A 20,677-nucleotide genomic window follows, 5' to 3' on the forward strand; every position below is an offset into this window, starting at 1 on the left:
ACACAGCCTCATAGGCCCTGCTTAAGCGTGGAACTTAATCCTGGAGAAAGAAGTTTGTGGGATTTGAATAGGAGTGTGCTTGGCTTGATCAAAATCTTTAACAGGCTACTCTGTAATATCCTGACAATAGGGCTCATACACATAGACCCAGTTCTTCCACTGATCCTCTTCTAAAGAACGACATAAAAATCAACTACTTTTCTATTGGGAATAATTATTTAGTGTCTTAATATTACCCAGTCACTATAAAGACCATGTGCTTAAGCTGGGTTTTCCTAGCTTAGCTTTAGAAATACATTTAACTTACTTTATCATTTGAACCCCTGGCCCCCCATCCCCAGAATTGGAGTAAGCCCTGTAATTCCAATGGGAATTTGGGGAGTTCTGGACAAAGTATGAAGTATAGAAAACTTATATAAACAGATAAAGAGAGACCTATCTAAAGTAGATGGTGCCTGCAAAAATATCTCAGCTAGTTCACTTCAGCAGTTCTTAATAGAAAGGAACCAAGCAAATACAGAATCATGATATATCAGATCATGACTTTCCTCTTTCTGGAGCCTGGAACGGGCACAAAGCAAGTAGATTTAACTCCCCGAAACAAGAATAGTTTCTTAGGAATGAGTGTAGAGGTGACCTCTGGATAATGAATTCAGATGCTTGTTCCTCCACACGCTGGCGGTGGGGCGGGAGGGTCTGTAAGGTCTGAGCTCTATTGGTTTTACTCATCTGGTCCACCACTGTGCCTGGCACTGGAATTCAGGCTTTATGGCCATGGAGTTTTGAGTGATTTCAGGGTCCAGGTTGTGACCTGTGAGCAGGTGTCAGGAGGAAAAGGGAAGAGAGAGGAGGATGTTAGAAATGAGAGGTGGGATTGTATGCGGGTTACTACATAAAAGGCAGAGGTTGGGATGAAGTGGAAGTCCATGATATCCAAACCACTGATGGATGGGAAGTAATGACCAGTACAGGTATATGGCAGTGACATGGTGGTGCTGCATTGGGAGGGTGATAGAATTCAGTGGCACAAGTCTCAAGGATCACAGTGTATTGCAGCTCCTATTGAGTTGAAGTGTAATGACCTGTTTGCTAATTTTTCTGTCCACTAGACTATAAGATCCTCAAAGGCAGGGGCAGTGTTGCATCCACTGTAGCATCTCCTGTGCCTGGAATGTGATAGGCATTCAGGGTGTATTTGCTGTACTGAGAAAGTATCCCTGGTGTGCACACCTGGAAGATACCTTCATGATTCACCACCTCCTGGTCCACCCTAGCAGTGAGTGTGCAAGTCCTACACTTTCCTCGGTATTTGCAATTGTTTTTTGTTTTTTGTTTTTGGTTTGTTTTTTTGACTCTCCTATAAAGAAGCAGGCCCTGGCAGCAGGGAAACTGTCCCAGTCATCTCCATAGTCCTGTGCTTAGCCTGCTAACAGGTATTTAGTGATGCTAAGTGCCTTTTGTTAAGAATAAAAGACTTCAGTGACATCTCATATGCTTGTTTTCCTCTAAATCTTAAAGGTTTAAGTGGAGTTAAGGGTTTTTATCCAGAGAAACTATGGTATACCCATATGAGGAAAGTATAATTAAAATAGCAGAAGGTCATTTGATAAGTCACAAGGCATGTGCAGAGGCATGTTGTTGTTACTTATTAGAGTCATCCTTATTTGCAGTGCGACCTGATGAATGCATGCACATTTCTTGACTACTAAGAGAGAGGGATGGCTGAGGGAGCACATAGGACTGAGAAATGCGGTGAATAGGTGGCAGTGGCTGTCTTGAGCTTGCTCTGACAAGGACAAGCAGGAGCGTGAGTGGGACTGAGTTACCCCAGGTGTTCACTGAGAGTGAATTGAGGGACATGCTCCCGTTGTGGTTGAAAGACTGGGTTCATCTTGAGTAAATAAGGCTTTTCAAGGTGCCACTAGAAGATGAAAGACACTGAGATCAAATCTGACTTATGTCAGTCTCAATAAGCTCACCTGCTTGCCACAGAAAGGGCACACTCACTCTATGTCTGCTAGAGTAAACTCTGCCATGTAAACATCTAACTAAATACATCAGGCAATGGGAAGTACGGTCAATAAATTGTGAAATGCCTGGGACAGAGGGCCTTCTTGACCCTGGAACCAGTCTGATTTCACACTAAAATGACACTTGCCTGGTTCATACCCTATATTGCGGTTGGCAGGTCCTTTTAGGTCAGACCCCAATATGGTTTCCACTGGCCACCTCCAAAATTGCCCACAGAGACCCAGCTGAAATCACCACAAGGCTGTTCTTACTCTAGGAAATAAACCACCTTCTTTTACCCAATTAATAAACATGCACCATACACCCAGTACTAACCAAACATTAGGACTCCTGGGACACTTGTCTGCCCTCAAGATGGTGGTAGGAGAGATGGAGACAAAATAAGTCTAATGAATCTGATAAACCGTGATGTGGCAGCAGGGACAGTGGTGTTGTGTTTTAGCTCCATGTTGAGTTTGGCCTGGGTTTCAACTCTCACCTTCCGCCACTTACTAGGTGGGTAATTTCAGGAAATTTAAATACCCTCTGGAAGTTTCAGGCTCATCATCCACAGAACAATGATAATAATTGTTCTTGTAAGGATTCAGTAAAATAATGAGTGTGAAGGAATTAGCCCAGTGTCTTGCAGGAGTAAGCTCTTGGTAAATCTATCTTGTCTTCCTCTCCCTTTATTACTCCTATCACTGCTCTCATCCCCCCTGGAACTGTTCTGATGGCTCTTTTATTGCTTCTTCTGTGTAGAGGTAGGAACCAAGCAGAGGAGAGAGCCTGGAAGATGGAACAGGATTCCTAGAAGGCTTTGGGATAAGCAACTATTGCTTTCAGGTCTCAGGGGATGAATGGTGTTTCACTGAGAAGGAAAGAATATGGAGATAATTCTGGGCAGAAGAATCAGCAGGGGCTACCCCCCTGTGCATCCAACAACCCACTTGTTTTGGATTTTTTTTCATTCACTGATTGAATGTATTTATCACACATTTACTGAGTGCACAATGTAACCTCCTCAAACTCCTGCCCCAACACACTCCACACAGACAAACCTTATTTAAAAAAATCAGGAGGCACAATTTCTAAAGTTCAATTACCTTCTGCATTAAATACATTCTCAAAAGGTAACCTTTCAGTCGATTTTTCATAAATTGGATCACCTTTCATATTGTCCAAGAAAGCTCATTACAGGAATCTCATGACAAATCTTCTGGGGAAGAAGAAAACCCTTACCTAATGGGAAACATCATTAGTCTTACATTTATTGATTCATAAATCTAGATATTGGATCCAGTTCTCTTCTTCCCCTAGGTGTGCTGAGACACATGTTTAACCAGATGGTTGGCCATCCAGTGTCAACCATCAGCATAGGAAGAACATATTTCTATAAGGAAAACTTCACTCAGAATGAGGTTTTTATGTCAGGCATTTTTCAATTGGTTGGCAACATTGATATTAATTTCTTAGAGTAAGCCAATGAAGGAAACCCAGAGGCCAAAGGCTAGGGGATGCGGTTTGGTTTTTGTGGTGCCACCACTAGCAGGGATGGGTCCTAGGTCACAACTTGGGGAAACCAGCAGCAGCCAGTACCATATGTGGGGCTGCTAGGACTAACTAAGCATTTGGGTTTCTGGAAGTTTACTGCTTTTCCTCGTAAGGAGAACCGTATGTGTGTGTTTGTGTGCTGCTAATTATAACTCAGGTGTTGACAGTTCCATACTGAAGAGCATGGGGAAAGGATCAATTAAATGGTTTTGAGACATTGAGGAGATTTCTAAAATATTTATTTTGGGCTCCTATGTCAGACCATCATATAAACAAAATGTAAATATAGTCCAAAGATAAATGCTGTATTTTGCATATTTTAGGCTCATCATCATTGATGTAGAATGGAATGTAATCAGAATTTCCATACAGGAATATTTAGGGAAGAAACCCCTTTACTATGTTTTTTTTTTTAATTTTTTTTATGTTTATTTTTGAAGGAGAGAGAGGCAAAGCATGAGCAGGAGAAGTGCAGAGAGAGAGGGAGACACAGAATCTGAAGCAGGCTTCAGGCCTTGAGCTGTCAACCCAGAGCCTGACATGGGGCTCAAAGCCATGAACTGTGAGATCATGACCTGAGCCGAAGTCGGATGCTTAGCCAACTGAGCCACCCAGGTGCCCCTTACTATGTTTCTACTTAGGCCCACAGAAGATATTTCTTTTCTTTAATTAATAGTCATAAAATATTATCACTTAGACAATATCAGCATGTGTCATATTTATTTCAAAATGTTATATTTATGCATCAAAATACTGCACTGCAAGCTTCCTGTCCAGTGGTGATAGAGAGCAATCCAGTCTCTCACAGGGGGGCATGACATCTTCAATAATCAGGATACCTCACAATTACATGGCCCTTTAGGGCTTATACAAGACTTAGAACCCTGTTATTTAACCCTTTATTTAACCCTTGTGGCTGGTTGGTTATTACCATCAATATTTCATAAGTAAATCTGAAGTTCACAGAGGTTAAATCATCCAAACAAGGTAACAAAATAGTAAGTGAAATGCCACCAGGTCAACCGTGTCTTCTTTTCTTATATCTAAATGAGAAGCTCATTCAGAAGAAGAAATCATGCTTTCTTTTAAAGGCAGCCGCATTCACTAAAGGCATCAAACTCCATCCTTAACGAGAATATCACTTCTTCTGGGTACCACTTAGATCTGTTTGTGTCTCAGAGAGTGAACGCTGGTTCATTTAGATATAGAACTCTTTCACCAAATTAAAAGTCAATTTGAAACAGCAAAACCACAGAGCTGACAAATCTGAAAATCTGTCGTTACTATGTTACTTCTTTCAGCATTGAACCTGAGGATAGAAGCCTGGCCTGCATCCCCCTTTGGCCATTAGCTCACTGTTTAGTCGCTGTACTTCATTTGTGCTCATTTATTAGTGAAGATTAGAGTCAGCAGTGGATGTGTGTTTTAAATGAGAACAGAGTGAGGTTGGGATTTCATTTTTATCTGAAGTCCAAGCCAAGTTTATTAAAGATAATTAGGGCTCTGGAATAGTGAAATTACAATCGACACGGGCCTCTTGCCAATTTAGGCAAGCACATTTTTCCAATTACAAAGAGGCACTAACTATCTAAAAGGAGCAAGACGTCTTCAGCCCCACAGGCCTCCTGTCTGTTTCTTGAAGGGATGGAGTTCTTTTCCACTCAGAGCTTTTGCACTCGTTGGAACATCCACGGGCTGGAGCATCCTGCTTCTGGAAATTAAAACTGGCTCCATCTTGTCAGCCAAATAGGAACTGAAATGTCACTTCAAAGAGACTCTCACTGTCTAAAGCAGCCAGACAGTCATTTTATAAATCATATTATAATACATTAGCATCTGTTGTTTATTTTCATTATTTCTTTATTCCTTGTCTTCCCTTCACTAGAAAAGTCAGTAAGAGCAGGGCCCTGATCCATTATTCTTCCTCGTATCCTCAACATAATGCTGGATGCATGGGGGGTACTTAATACATATTTGCTCAATGAAGGGAGGATCTTGAGAACTTAGGCCAAATCTGTCCTCTTTGATTGCCCGATGTGTTCATTATTGAATTATTAGTAAGTAATGAGCTACCTGAAAACTCAGTGGCTTACTCTAACAAGTCTTCATCATTATTCATGCAGTCTGCTGGCTGAGTGAGTGTTGGCTATTTAGGCTGGGCTTGGCTGGGGCAGCTCTTCTGATCCTGGCTGGGCTGGCTTGCATACCTGCAGGTCAGCTGGAGTTGGCTGACTTAAGTTAGGCTCAGCTGGTGCGGTTCTGTTTGACACTGTAGGTCTGAGGGTTCAGGTCTTCCACACAACTCTCACATCTTCCCTGGACCAGCAGGTTACCCAGGACAGGTTTTTCCTTACTGTAGTGGCCTAGGCACAAGAGAACATGCAGAAATATATGAGGCCTCTTAAAGTCTAGGCTCAGAACTGGCCCACTGGCACTTTTGCACACAAGCCATTGACTAAGTAAAGCACGATGTATCCCCCAAGTCAAGGGATGGGGAAGTACACTCTACCCATGATGAGGTTATAACAAAGATATAGATGAAGGGAAGGCTGAAGGAAGAATTAGGGCAAATAATGCAACCACCACACCCAAGGATACAAAACTGGACACATGTGTGGTATATACCACATCTTCTCTATCCATTCACGTACTGATGGATGTTTAAGTTGCTTGCATAATCAGAGAAAGGTACAAAATGGGTGTACGCTTAGTAGAAAAGTCTGATCTCCTCCATTTTCACTGAGTTCTGGCACTCACTCTCTTTTTCCTGTGCAAATCTCATTGTGTGACATCTGTGTGTCTCTTTCTCTCTGTCCTTTCATCGCATGCACTTTTTCTGAATTTTGCATTTTCTTCTATCTTGATATTTTTATATCTTCCTTTAAACAAAAGTATTTATTTTTAATGGTACTTACTGTATAGTTTTAAATTCCTTCTTATGGAATTTAAGAGATTCATAAACAGTTACACTAAATTCAGCTGCTTTTTATGTAATGTAGCCTTACATTGATTTTTCTAGACATTATTTATATTCTATATAAAACTACCTCTTTATCTGACACCAATACATGCACCTTAAATAACATGCTTTTTTCCTCCCCTACATTGTTGATGAAGATATAAATTGTAAGCCCTCTCAGGTGGGCAATTTAGCAGTGTATCTCAAAATTTAAAACACACGTATCATTGAACTCAAGAGTTCTCATTCCAGAAATTTATCCAACACGTGTATTTGGACATGTACTCAAGGGTCTTTGTTGTAGCACTGTTTATATTAGGGTAAAAAATCTGTAAAGAATTTAAACATCTATTAATAGGGTCCTAGTTACATAAGTATGATACATCTATACAGTGAGAGATCATGTAGTCATTTAAAATAATGGTAGCTCTATATAATAGTTTAAAAAGATTTCTAAGATATATTAAGTGAAGAATGTCAAGATACAGAATATTGTATCAAGTGTGCCATGGTGCTTAAAATGGATATATAAATATGTGCATAAATATTTGTACACATGTGCATATGTGGATATATATATATATGTATTTTCATTTATATATACACATGGACACCTTCTGAAAAATACATGAGAAACTTTAATGACTGCTTTGGGGGTGGAAGAAAGACAAACTTTTTTTCATTGGGTCCTTTTTTAAAATTGAAGAATAATTGATGTACAATATTTTATTAGTTTCAGGTATACAGCATAGTGATTCAATATTTTCATACGTTAAGAAATGGTCACCATAATAAGTCTAGTTCCCATCTGTCACCATACAAAGTTGTAACAATGTTACTGACTATATTTCCTATGCTATATATCGCAACCATGTATCTTATTTATTTTATAATTGGAAGATTGGATTTTTTAATCCTCTTCATCTATTTCATCCATTTATCAGTCTCTTCCCTTCTGGAACCATTAGTTAGTTCTTTGTATCTGTAAGTCTGTTTCTGTTTTGTTTGGTTTGTTCATTTTGTTTTTTATGCAATACATGTAAGTGAAGTCATCTAGTATTTGTCTTTTTCCATCTGGCTTACTTCACTTAGCATAATACTCCCTGTTGTCACAAATTGCAAGATTTCATTCTTTTTTATGTCTGAGTGATATTCCACTGTGTGCGTGTGTGTATGTGTGTGTGTGTAAATACACAGCCATCACATCTTCTGTATCCACTCATCTATTGATGGACATTTAGGTTCCTTCCACATCTTGGCTATTGTAAATAATGTTGTGATGAACATAGGGGTACATATACCTTTCTGAATTACTGTTTTCATTTTCTTCTGATAAATACCTGGAAGTAGAAATTCTGGTAGTTCTATTTTTAATTTTTGAGGAGCCTCCATACTGTTTCCCACAGTAGCTGCACCAATTTACATGCCCACCAATAGCGCACAAGGGTTCGCTGTTTTCTGCATCCTCAGTAACACTTGTTATCTCTCATCTTTTTTTTAAATTTTTTTTTAACGTTTATTTATTTTTGAGACAGAGAGACAGAGCATGAACAGGGGAGGGTCAGAGAGAGGGAGACAGAATCTGAAAGGGGCTCCAGGCTCTGAGCTGTCAGCACAGAGCCCGACGCGGGGCTCGAACTCATGGACCGTGAGATCATGATCTGAGCCGAAGTCAGATGCTTAACCGACTGAGCCACCCAGGTGCCCCATCTCTCATCTTTTTGATTTTAGCCATTCTGATGTGCGTGAGGTGATATCTCATAGTGGTATTGATTTACATTTCTCTGAATAGTTAGTAATGTTGGGATTTTTTTCATGTGCCTGTTGGCCATCTGTATATCTTCTTTGGGAAAAAAAGATGTCCTTTTAGGTCTTCTACCTACTTTTTAAAAACTGGATTGTTTGTTTTTTGATATTGACTTTTAATACATTTTGTAGTTTAACCCCTTTTGGGATATATCATTTGTAAATATCTTCCCCTGCTCATTAGATTGCCTTTTCATTTTGTTGATGATTTTCTACATCATGGAAAAGCTTTTTATTTGATGTAGTCTTACTTTTTTTAAAATTTTTTTGCTTTTGTTGTCCTTGCTTAAGGAGACAGATCCAAAAAATATCAGAGAAATGCCAAAGAGCTTACTGCCTATGTTTTCTTCTAGGAGTCTTATGGATTCAGATCTTACATTTAAGTCTTCAATCCATTTTATTTTTGTATGTGTTGTAAGAAAGGATCCAGTTTCATTCTTTGGCATGTAGCTGTCCATTGTTCCCAACACCATTTATTGAACTATCTTTTCCATTGCCTTTCATGAATGCACGCTTGAATTCCATTTAATTATACTCTTTGGTATGGACTTGGTAAAGTGAGAGGTTATTGAGTCAACTTGTCCTTTACCACTATTGAAGTCACATGGCAATAAAAGGGAGACTGTCATAAAAATACAATTTTGAAAGAATGTTTTATGACTTCATTATAGTTTTTGATTTGGGGGACTATAAATTCCTGGGAAACTTCTAGATCTTACATAGACATTTGTGGTCTCAGCCTGAAGTTTTGCAATCTTTCCACCTAGACATTTCTACCTAGGTATTTAAACATTTGAACTGTTGTATATCTCTTAAGGTTTGAGGACAATGGAGAAGGCTGGCATTTTTAATTAATCCTATGCATGATGGCCTAATCCATCTTCTTGACTGTGAACTCCTGGGTCAAGAGTCAATCCATAGGACACTGCATCCTGAATATATTATATAAACACTCAATTGATCGAAGGTTAAATGGTCCCTTTAAAAGCCCAGTGTTACCCACAATTGCAAGTTATGGTTATATTCTGAGAATGGATGGATTTTCCCTTAAGTAACTGGCTTGGAAAAAAAAAATCCCAGGCTACAAACTAATTATTTAGACCAATACTATATAAGTATGATGAAAGCCACATGCCAAATTTTAAATATTCTAGTAGCTACACTAAAAAAAAAGTAACAGGAAACAGGGAAAATTTATTTTAATAACATTTTATTTAACATTTTGTATCCAAAATATTCAACATGTAATCAGTGTAAAAATTATTCATGAGACATTTTGCACACTTTCTGGTATGTATTTTAAGAATAAAATAAAGAATAACATAAATGTGTGTAAAATATCTCATGAATAATTTTTATTCTTAAAAAAATCTCAATCTGGACAAGTTGCATTTCAAGTGCTTAGTTGGCACATGTGGATAATGGGTACCACAAAGGGCTGTGAAGATTTACTAGCTGATTGCATTAAAAAAAAATGATTCATCAGGGGCACGTGGGGCTCAGTCGGTTAAGTATCCGACTTCGGCTCAGGTCATGATCTCATGGTTTGTGGGTTCCAGCCCCGCGTCGGGCTTTGTGCTGACAGCTCAAAGCCTTCAGATTGTATGTTTCCCTTTATCTCTGCCCCTTCCCCGCTCATGCTCTGTCTCTCTCAAAAATAAACATTTAAAATAAATAAATAAATAAATAAATAAATAAATAAATAAATAAATAAAGATTCATCAGAAGATCCTTCTAAAGTAAGAGTTCTTTTCGAGTATTTAAAATACAATTCAGATTACAAAGGTGAGATTTACATTATCGCCTTTTAGTCATGACTTATGGAATGGAGGTAAAAGCTCACCTTAGTGTAATTACTGCTAACCAAATCACCACAGAAGGAAAATTAAATAAAGCATTTTAAATAAGGCTCAGCCAGTATAAATACTTCCAATAAATGCCTTGCTGATGGTGAAAAAATAGCATTTTTAAGAACAAAGGCTGAGAAGTGTGAGGAGAGCTTGAAAAATTTGCAGCACATATGTGTGAGAGGGGTCTGGATATGTCTTCTCTGGTTCTGTAACGAGCAGCCTCTCAGCCGTACTTTACCCACTTCAAGTCAGAAATGAGAAACTTCAAGGGCTGTTGAACACTTAGGGAATTTTCACAGTGGAACAGCTCAGGGTTATTTAGCGCAGGTGTTGTGTAAATCGTGATGCATTTGAAAAGTCTCTGCACCCGGTAGCCTCAGACTCCACCTGCTCAGTGGGTGGGTAGCAGGCAGTGTTCATGCAGTGGTAAAATGCAGCCCTTGAGACCACCGGTAGCCTCCAGGCTATCATTTTATAGTGAACTGTCATGCAGTGACCTAGAAAGTACTTGGACTTGGAGCCAAAGGAGCTAGGACCATTCTTTTACTATGAGACCATAAACAAGCCATTGAATGGTCTTCGACTTTAGATGTTGTATTAGGGTTCTCCAGAGAAATAAAACCAATAGGACACACATATACGCACATACACACAGTTTTATCATAAGATATTGGCTCACATGATAAAGAGGCTAAGAAGTCCCATAGTCTGGAGACCCAGGAAAGGCAATGCTGTAATTTGAAGGCCAGAGAATCAATGGTGTACATTCCAGTCTGAGTCTGAGGGCCTGAGAGCCAGGAGCACCAGGGGCAGAATGTTGGTATCCCTCTCAAGCAATCAGTGAGAGAATGGACACTCCTCGCCTTTTTGTTCTATTCAGGTCCTCAGTGGATTGGAGGATGTCTACCCACATTGGAGAGGCCCATCTGCTTTACCCCGTTCACCAATTCAAATGTTGCTATCTTCCAGAAACACCATCACAGACACAGCCTCCAAAAACAAAACAAAACAAAACAAAACAAAACAAAAACAAAAAAACATTTAACCAGTTATCACGGCATCCTATAGCCTAGTCAAATTGATGCACGGAATTAACCACCATAGGTGTCTTATTTTTAAAACAACAGGATTTGATGAGATCACTTCCAAGGTCTCTGGAGTTTCTAACATTCTATGATTCTTTGTCTCTAAGTGAATTGTATTAGTGGGTGTGGGTATCTGAATGTGTGCTTAACAAAATATGTGGAGTATTAGCTCCTGATAGGAGTAAAGGAATAGCTAAAGAAAAGGCAAAAAGTATCTGACAGGGAATGATGTAGATTCAGGAGTGCTCAGAGAAATCAAATTTTTTTTGTCCTTTAAAAAATTACATTAGTAATATATAAATAACTCTGATTTCAGCTATGTGTAAACATATATAACAAACAATGAACATTTTCCTTCAACTTTTCCTGCTTCCTCTGTACTCCTCAGAGGTAAGTACTATCATTGGTGTGGAATACATTTTTCCAGTCCCTTTTCTATGCATTTGACTATATATTTAGACATTGCATGTGTATTCCCTTTTTTAATATAAATGGCATTGTATTATATATATTTTTCTATAACTTGCTTTTTTTCACCAATAACATGTCTTAGAGATATTTTTATGAGTGTACCTAGGTCTGTTTCATTCTTTTGAACAAATCCCACGAATTAATGTACCACAATTTATTTAAACATTTTCCTAAATGATGAGTAGTTAGGTCACTTCCAGTTTTTCACCATTATAACATTCCTACAAATACCCCTGAAATACCTGTAGGTATTTCGAGAGATAGTCCAATAAATTACCTTCTACAAAAACCCTCACCAACAATATATTGAACAGTTCACTTCTTCACAAAAGAGCCAACACACCATTATCAATACATTAAAAATTTTTTTGCTAATCTTATTTATTTGTTTATTTATTTATTACAAATTCTTCAACTTCTGGAGAGCTTAGATTCTCTTCAAATATTTTTTGGACTTTTGTATTTTCCTATGAAATGTCTATTGATATCCTCTTCACATGTTGCTAAAAAGTTATTTGTCTATTTATTGATTCACAGAACTATTCATATTCTGGATATTAATGCTGTCCTTTGTCTTGCATAAATATATTGTATAATTTTTTTCCCAGTCTTTTTATTTATTTTAACTTTATGGGGTATTTTGCCATTTAGAAATCCTTAATCTAAATCTATCTGTCTGTCTATCTATAAAGTTTCAATTCTTGCTAAGAACAATATTATTTTGCGACGATCCTCCTGAACTTTTGATGCTGCAATACTAGAAGATAAACATATGTGTATTTGGTGTATATGATACTGGTGTGTAAAGAGATTTCAAAGAGTCTTCAAAATATGCATTGTTACTGATATTTCTGAAGATCTCCTATTCTTACATCCCTTTCTCCTCATCCTTCCATGGGACATTCCTGAGAGCTTGCTTTCTCTGTCACAGAACGATCCTAGGCACAAGATGAACCAACCTGTCAGAGGTTAAAACTGGCCCTCCTATCTGATTCCCTGTATTTATGGCATCTACATTTACTTGAGCTCCTGACTTCTACACGGTGAGTCTGCTTCTTCTGATATTCTATTTTCATAACCAGAATATGCTAACTTTTGTTTTTCTGTCTTTCCAAAGACTGTTGTCCTTTTTCTTTCCTCCTTCTCTAACCCCCTCTATTTCTCCTTCCTTCTCTTCCTTCCTCTTTCTTTCTCTTTTTCCTCTCCTTTCTCTCTTCCTTTCCCTCCCTTGCTCCTCCCCTCCTTCTCTCTCTCTTTCTTTCTCTCTCCTTCTCTCTCTCTCTCTCTCTCTCTCTCTCTCTCTCTCTCACACACACACACACACACACGCACACACCTTTAGTGAAAATTCAGAGTGTGTTAGGGGCTTTTCCACATGCTCTGGGGACACATGATGAACAAAGAAGATAAGACATGCCATCATGGAGTCTGAATTCAGTATTACTGATGTTCTTTTTATCAGCGTTTGCAGTCTGCAGAGCTCACATTCATATACACAACAGGGGTAGTGAAGGGCATGGGTTTTGTTGTCTGGGAGATCTGAGTTTAGATTCTGGCTTTGTTTCTTATAACCTATGTGACTTGGGTCAAGTTGCTTCAGCTCTTCCTGAATGTCAGTTTGCCTCCTGTAGAACAAGGAGATTAATAGCACCTATCACATAAGATCGCGGTAAGGATGGAATAGTGTGTGAAGAACTTAGCCCCATGCTAGAATTTAGTAAATACATTTAGTAAATGGCAGACAGTATTCTTATTATCTCATTTTATTCTCACAAACAATCTCTAGAGTGGTGGTTGAGTGGAAATAATCAACTCTTATTTCAGAGATAAGAAAACAAAGACTTTGTGCAGGTCAGTCACTGAGATCTCTGGGTCCTGGGTAGTGTGTGACTGCCTCACAGACCGACCTTGGAGTTTTGCTCTCTCTGTGTGCCGCTTATGTTTCTATTTCTTTAATACTCTGTTTAAGTTGACTCATCTTTAACTTGAGTAAATACCCATAATATCTGTGAAAAACTTGGGTTTGAAATGCTGATTATGATTTATCTCATATACATGGAAAGAAATACTTTGAGCATTCTAGAGCCATCATCTGAGCCCCACCTAGAATCTCATTAGGTGACATTGGTGGGATGAAGCCCTGTAATATATGATGATGTCCCAAGACCAACACCTCAATCAAACTGTGGTGACTGGGTAAGTGTTCTTTGAGCTCATTAATAAATGATGCTCCAGGGGCGCCTGGGTGGCGCAGTCGGTTAAGCGTCCGACTCAGCCAGGTCACGATCTCGCGGTGCGTGAGTTCGAGCCCCGCGTCGGGCTCTGGGCTGATGGCTCAGAGCCTGGAGCCTGTTTCCGATTCTGTGTCTCCCTCTCTCTCTGCCCCTCCCCCGTTCATGCTCTGTCTCTCTCTGTCCCAAAAATAAATAAAAACGTGGAAAAAAAAATTAAAAAAAAAAAAAAAAGAAATGATGCTCCAGTTCCCAAGCAGTGGTGGAGCTACTCTGTCAACCATCCCAAGCCTAGCTGGCTTAGTTCAGCCCTAACTTGGAGGTGGCTTCTCAGAAGTGGAGCTGCTCTCCTCTCTGTTGTCATAGAACCCTGGTGTCCCTCTATCCCTTCATTTTTCACACTCTGCTACATCTCCCACATTTGTTTATTCCCTTTTTATCATATACTTATTGAGGACCTACTATGTGCTATGCCTCATGTTGTGCTCTAGAAACACAGAGGTAAACACACAATAGAGATGAACCTTAAAGAACTTACTATCTAGTAGGCATTGTAGTATATGCCCCATCCATAGTTAAAAAGCTGCTACTATATACCATATGTGACAGATAGTAAACATATTTAATACATTGTAAAGCCCAACTTCAGGATCATTAATTCTATTATTTTGATTCATAATAAGAGGTAAGTATTAACTCCCATTTTACAGATGAGAAAAATGAGCCTCAGAGACATTAACCTCCTTGCTCATGATCAGCTGACAAGTGACAGAGGCAGGATTCAAACCTACTTCAGAAACAACTGTCAAATAAATCGATTGTTAACATTTAAGACAGCCTGCTAAAGAAAACAGGTGTCTAAGCTGCATGATGGTCTTGTCACATTGTCAACCCTTTCCCCACCCCTAAGCAGAGTCTGGATGAAATGTTTCAAAGGCATAGTAGAATCATGAGACATTGGCTAGATGAATTCTAAGACCCTTCCATTTCCAGTGGAAATGGGATCTAGAGTTAATCTACAGAAGATTTCACCTTCTGTTCTCTCAGTGCACTGATGTTAGAGGCTATTCCTTCAGGCCCTCCCTGGTATTTAGACTATTCCTGAGAAAGAAGCTTGACTTCCTGGTTAAGCTACTAGACTGGGCTGCTGCACAGCATAAAAGCAGCCCCAATAGGCATTCTTTCTGAACCTCAGGTAGAAGCTATAGATGCTGGAAGAAAGCAAAAAAGACTCTTGAGTCCAAGAAAACTTGAAAGGTCTGGATATATTTTTCTTTTTTAATTATCACTTTCGGAGTCCCTTCTTGCCTCTACTCCAATGGGCTTTTGAGGGAAAATAATTCTTCTGTCTTTTCATGCCCAACTGGACTGATGGGAAAACTTTGCAAACCTGGAATGCACTGAAGAGTCAAGAGAGTTCTTTAATTTCCCTTCTAACTTTCCCCTGGATAGAGAGACAGGCCCTGTAAGAGTCTTGGTGGAGATACTGACATGGAGCATAATTGAAGAATAATTAAGCACTGTGAATCATTTTTTCACCTCTGCCTATTAATTCCTCTAAGCAGAGTAGGAGGACTTGCCCTGTCTGGTGAGTGGGCAGCACTGCTCTGCTGTGCATAGTGATCTGGGAGATGGTCAAGTCAGCTGGGTGAGCAGAGCTAGTGTAGGTCACAGGTAAGGCCCCCTTCCTGCAGGACGTGACTCGCCTGGATGGTGGCCTGGGAGGTGGTAAGGCTCAGAGAAAGAATTGCATCTCCCACTGGGCCAGTCTCTTCAAATAAACCTATCTTTTACTCAGATTAATTTATTTCTTCATCCATTTATATAAAACCCAGTTAGTGCACCAAGAACACATACAAAGTAAGCCCATCACACATTTGTTTAAAAACCAACAGTAAGCACATTTTATGTTTCCCTTGAGAAGACTTCTAAGCTTTGGAACTTGATCTTTGTCCCAAATCTGACATCAGCCCTCTAGTTAATGCTCTTCCTGTTTCTCCTGCTATCACTTCTTTTTGCTGTGTTTGACTTCTCTTGCTTTTAATCAAGGCAGTATGTTCCAGAATATAGCAAAAAAAAAAAAAAAAACCCAATGCATGAGCTGGAACTATTGCTGTGTGCCTTTGTGAAAACTAGGAAAATGTGGCAGAAAGACCTTTTGCAAGGTACATGGCTTACAGAAGAGGTAGAGTGGGACTGCAGCCCCATCTCTCTTTCAGAATGTCCCCTTGTCCAGGGGCAGGCAGACATGTGCCTAAATCTTGTTTCATCAAAGGCCAAATACAACTTAATGGGGATGAGGGCTGAGGGCCATTCTCCACTGAGAAAAAAAAACTGAGTTCTCAAGATCTTTGGTGGTGTTGACATGTAGATTCTTTTATTTTTTTTTATTTTTGACATGTAGATTCTTGAATAGTATGGTTTTCTAATTGGCCTTTAAGGACCCCTTTACACTCCAAACAGGAGCCTCAGGAGCTGATGTAAGGAATGAGGTAGGAGGTCAAGAACATATCATTTTATTCAGGGCAGGTCAAATTTTTCATCCAGCACAACATAGAAGCACCTGCACGAAAGTGGTATAGGGAAGGGGATCCTAAGCACTAAAAAAACAGCAACTTGAAGACCATTTGTGCTACAGATCAAGTTGTCAAGTCAGTAAGAACCTTCTGCATGTGGATTATTTGTGTTTGGAAAGATATGTCTGTCCTTAATGCTTACCCTGAATTTAGATAGGTACATAGCAAGAGATTATTTACTATTTTACCTTATGGTTGTGATAGTTCTTAAGTTTACAGGTGTTTCTAGATGTATCTAGGGAAGAAAAGGTAAGGACAAGGAGGAAGGGAAAAATCTCTGGAAGTTTGAGTGTATATGGCAACTGGTTCCTCATCTCATGTTTATTCAGGAGATATTTTTATGAGCAAAGAGGAGTCATGCCAACACAATTTGGATTCTGAATCAGGGATGGACTGACTGTACTGCTTGTTTCTGTGTAAGTTGTGCCACCCATGCAACCTAATAAAATTTAATCATTGTTAACTATTCCAAGTTCTGGGAAGTGAAACTTAATGTGCATTTGGTTGCCTTCAGATGGCAAGTATCCTAGAGCAAACAGGTTGCTATAGGAAGTTCAAAGATAAAGTGGGAAGTCCTGGTTCACTCCTCCTGGGATTGATGAAGCTTCCCTTAGCGTGTATTTATTTTTGAGACAGAGAGAGACAGAGCATGAACGGGGGAGGGTCAGAGAGAGGGAGACACAGAATCTGAAACAGGCTCCAGGCTCTGAGCTGTCAGCACAGAGCCTGATGCGGGGCTTGAACTCACGGACTACGAGATCATGACCCAAGCCGAAGTCGGCCGCTCAACCGACTGAGCCACCCAGGCGCCCCATGAAGCTTCCCTTAGATCCAAGAGGACAACTCATTTTGGCTGTTTTTACAGATAGTTGAATTGTATTTCCAGCTCTGAACACTAATCTAATTGTCTGTGACATATGACTGTCTCTGTAAAGGAGACATAGGCCCTGGTAGGGTGCCCTCTCTGCCCCACTCAGCTCCAGAATATCCATCTCATCCTTAATCACTCAGCCCACAAGCAGCCCCATGGGGGAAAAGCCTGATGAGAAGCTTGGAAGTAAAGGATTGTTTGTGGCTCAGGTTGTTCTGTGTAGAAATGGTCCTTGGAGCTTAACCTGGGTGTATCTGGAGCTACCTCACTTGTACCTGGAGAAACCTACAATAATGCCTCATGTATTCAATAGTTCTATGAGACTTTTAGACTTACTCTCTTATAAGATCTTGAATAGAGAGGAGCTTGTTTTGCATATCTTTAGGTTAATGTAAACTAGGAAGAAAAAGCAGAAATAGGAAAAAAGAGGAAGAGATAAGAAATAAAACAGTGGAAATGATTTTGCAGCCCCTGAGCATGTGTCTTCCTGTCCCCACTATAAATAACAAGAGTAGAATAATATCACAACCACCAGTTATTGAGTATTTACTGTGACAGCATTTTGCAGGGTGGTTTACAAATATTATTTTAATTAATCTAATCATTTATACATTCAACAAGCTTTGAGTCTATTACATCCTGAATACTGTGCTAGTGATTAGGGTTTAATAGTGTGCAAAAATAGTCAGAGCTCCACCTTCATGGAGGTCACATTCCTGGGAAGGAAACTCACCATCAAATGATTTCTCAAATATAAGTAAAATTGCAAATGAAGGGGAGGAACAAGATAGGATTGGAGCTTCAAGGGTCCATTAACCCAATTATGGGATATAGTTGAGCTGGGATCCAAGTGATGAAAAGGGCATTAACCAAGGAAGATAAGCCAGGGCACTTTGTGGTTTGTGGGCATATAGTTAGTAAGCAGCAGCAGAGCAGATACAGATGTACTGAAAGTAACATGGGGTAGAACATGATGGGAATTCAGGAAGGAGCATTTTCTTCTAGCTAGAAGAGACAGTAAAATTCCCCTGCAGAAGTAAGCAGATGGATGGCTTTGACTGCTCCAAGAGAGAGGCCTTATGTGTAAAGCTGCTACATGAGACACTTGGATGTGCCCCCCCCCCGCCTACACACACACCCTGTGCATGGGAATTCAGCACCCTAAGCAATCCCACAATCTCCTAGAGTAGTAGTTCTCAACGAGGACAATTTTCTCCCCAGGAGACATTTGACAAAATCTGAAGACATTTTTGGTTGTCACACATGGAGCTGGGAACAGGTGTTTCTACTGGCTTCATGTAGGTAGAAGCCAGGGCTGCTGCTAAACTTCCTACAATGCAGAGGCTATCTCCCCACAACAAAAAAATTATTGGACCCAAGATGTCACTATTGCCAAGATTGAGAACTTCCGCCCAATGCTTTAAGCAGGCCACAGGATGGGCACTTAGGAATCAGAATTCCTTGTTTCTGAAGTATCTTTCAGAGACTTAACTACTTTTGGTATCTTTCCCAAAGTAGATACTACTTTGAAAAAAAATCAACATCTTTATGTTGATATTTATTGAAATGCTTATTGCTAAAGCCTATCTTATTCATCTCTGTAGCCCCTACGATTGGATCTTATATGAGGGAATAAGGAAATGGTAGACTAAATGAATGGGTAAATGAATGAATGAGCTGCTCTTCCTTGTGCCCTTAGAGTGTACTTCTTTACATTTTCTAAAGACCACAGTAGCATGAAAATCCTGGATGCAACTCTTCTTTAGCATGGGGGAGTCTCAGATCAACTCAGATTAATTTTAGGATCATCTTAGACAACTCTGTTTTTCTTATTCCTTACATCCAATGTATCAGAAAATCCTGTGTGTTCGATTTAAAAAAAGATGTAAATTTTTTTCATTTTCCTTTTTTTATTAAATACGTGATAGGTTGACTATGATTTGTGATTTTTAGGAAATATATATTTGGTCATCTAAATTACCAAATGTATATTTCTCATGTTTTTTTTTTTTTTTAACTCAAGTTAGTTAACATACAGCATAGTCTTAGCTTCAGGAGCAGAACCCAATGATTTATCTCTTACATATGACACCAAGTGCTCATTTCAGAAAGTGCCCTCCTTAATGCCCATCATCCATTTATCCCTCAGTATTATTTCTACTCCCTCCACCCTACCACCTGGTCAGAGCCAACATTAGTTCTTACTTGGATTTCCTGTTCCTTCTCTTGCTTTTGTCCCCGTAATGTCTACTTGATCTGCCCACCAGCTAACTCTTGGAACCCATTTAATATCCTCAGCCCTGATGACTCTGCTCCAGACCACTAGACTTCCTTCATCTTTTTGAATATACATAGTTCTTTTCCTGTCACAAGGCCTTTTCATGTGCTCTGGACTCTACCTGGGACAAAATTTCCCCAGAAATTCTCATGGTTTACTTTCTCACTTTATTCTGGTTTCTGCTCATATGTCATCTCATCACAGAAGCTCTTCCTGACTTCTCTATATGAACTAGTAGATCGCATCCTTTTCTACCTCTTTACTCTGCTTTATTTTTCTTCATATCATCCGTTTTCACCTGACATTGTGTTCTATATCTATTTCTCTCTTTATCCCCTCTCTTTCTCTTTCATTATAATGTATGCTACATGAGGGCCAGGATTCTTAACAAAATAGATAAGTCCACAGTAAATAGAAGAAAGACTGGCCTATCATGAGTGCTCCATAAATTATTTAATAAATGAATGAAGGATCAGGTTCAGAAACTAATGAAGCCCTGGGATGTGGGACAGGAAAGACAGGAAGTATAATAAAGAAGGAAGACATCAGTTCAAGTCTGGCACTGGGAGGTAAAATGGTGTGATGGGTCAGAAAGTCCTTAGAAGCGGCAGGGGCTATAAGAATGCTGAGCTTCTGGTTGAGGGCAGCTGTGACTGCCCTTTACAGCAAGAGTACCAGGCAGCCTGTGTCTACTTGGCAATCTTGGCACATGTTACCTGCAAACTTTGTCCCCATCCCACATGTCACTTTGCACAAGGTGGCCTTACTTTCTGCCAGGGAGCTGGGACCATCATCCCTTTGACCTTAGCCTAGAACACTGTTAATGTTAATTTAATTAGCATTTGTATAATAACTTCTTTATCATTTCCAAGTCTAATTTATTTTAATTTCATGTGTGCTGATTTGATGATCAAAGGGTTTGTTGAAGCTTTGTTTCTATTCAAAGCCCAGCGTATTAATCATCCACTTAAAACTATTATTCCCAC

At 39.4% G+C, this 20,677-nt stretch overlaps 2 long non-coding RNA genes across 2 annotated transcripts in view; one reads left to right on the plus strand and one right to left on the minus strand.

The window, feature by feature from the left end:
• LOC124524833 (uncharacterized) overlaps positions 1-20,677 on the plus strand; it is a 353,057-nt gene that overhangs the window by 222,130 nt on the left and 110,250 nt on the right. The gene's annotated exons all lie outside the window — the stretch shown is intronic.
• LOC124524834 (uncharacterized) overlaps positions 4,215-20,677 on the minus strand; it is a 44,303-nt gene continuing 27,840 nt past the window's right edge. Inside the window, exon 3 of the long non-coding RNA XR_006965322.1 lies at positions 4,215-5,927. This is a non-coding gene — a long non-coding RNA (uncharacterized LOC124524834). The remainder of the gene's footprint in view (positions 5,928-20,677) is intronic.

This window comes from Lynx rufus, unplaced genomic scaffold, assembly GCF_022079265.1.
Source record: "Lynx rufus isolate CCGP_SWC_20201006 ecotype Redwood Valley unplaced genomic scaffold, mLynRuf1.p SCAF_4, whole genome shotgun sequence".
Lineage (NCBI taxonomy): Eukaryota > Metazoa > Chordata > Mammalia > Carnivora > Felidae > Lynx > Lynx rufus.